The sequence below is a fragment of the Gopherus evgoodei genome, chromosome 16 (assembly GCF_007399415.2).
Source record: "Gopherus evgoodei ecotype Sinaloan lineage chromosome 16, rGopEvg1_v1.p, whole genome shotgun sequence".
Taxonomy (NCBI): domain Eukaryota; kingdom Metazoa; phylum Chordata; order Testudines; family Testudinidae; genus Gopherus; species Gopherus evgoodei.
The window spans coordinates 3,999,098-3,999,981 of record NC_044337.1 but is presented as its reverse complement, the minus strand read 5'-3'; the positions used below and the strand labels follow the sequence as shown (position 1 = coordinate 3,999,981).

General features: G+C 45.2%; 1 non-coding gene across 1 annotated transcript; it reads left to right on the top strand.

Moving 5' to 3' along the window:
* Window positions 1–417: 417 nt before the first annotated feature.
* TRNAT-AGU lies at window positions 418–490 on the top strand. Its single transcript has one exon. It is a non-coding gene; the product is annotated as a tRNA-Thr (tRNA).
* Window positions 491–884: the final 394 nt, after the last annotated feature.

Sequence of the window (884 nt, the reverse complement as noted above, 5' to 3'; positions counted from 1 at the left end):
GAAGGATAATGGCATTTTGGGCTGTATAAGTAGGACAATTGCCAGCAGATTGAGGGATGTAATCATTCCCCTCTATTCGGCACAGGTGAGGCCTCATCTGGAGTTCTGTGTCCAGTTTTGAGCCCCACACTACAAGAAGGATGTGAAAAAATTGGAGAGAGTCCAGCGGAGGGCAACAAAAATGAGTAGGGGGGCTGTAAAAGGCTCTAGAGGTGATCCCAGCAATTACAGACTGGTAAGCCTAACTTCAGTGCCCGGCAAACTGGTAAAAGTATAGTAAAGGACAGTGTGGTTTAAAACTTAACTGTGACACAGTAAAAGCTCAGTCAACCTGGGTTTTGTGCAACTGCATAGAATGTAATGATGAAAAATGATTATTGTACACTCTTGTTAGGGGAAATGCACACCTTTCCAAGAGGCTCCATAGCTCAGGGGTGAGAGCACTGGTCTAGTAAACCAGGGGTCATGAGTTCAAATCTCACTGGGGCCTTGGTCCAGAAGGGTGTTTTTTCTTTATTTCAGCAGTTCAGTCGCACCATCTTTAGAGAAACTTAATTTTACTTTATGTAGGTTAAATGTAAGCAACATTCAGTAGCTGCATCACCTGACAGGCAGTGCAAAAATTCACTGAGCTGGCAGGTGTGAGCTACACAAGCAATGGGTCATTGGGGCTAGAATGCAACTGCTTAACCCTTCCTGGATTGCTTTTGCTGTATAATGAAAGCAATTTATTAACAAACAGCCCCCCCATCCCTCCCTCGGCACTGCATTTGCTGTATGATGAATGCACCCTATTAACCCCTCCCCACATTGCATTTGCTGTATGATGAATCCTACCTATTAAACATCCCCCTCCTTCCCTTCCCCCACGCCCCGCATTTGCT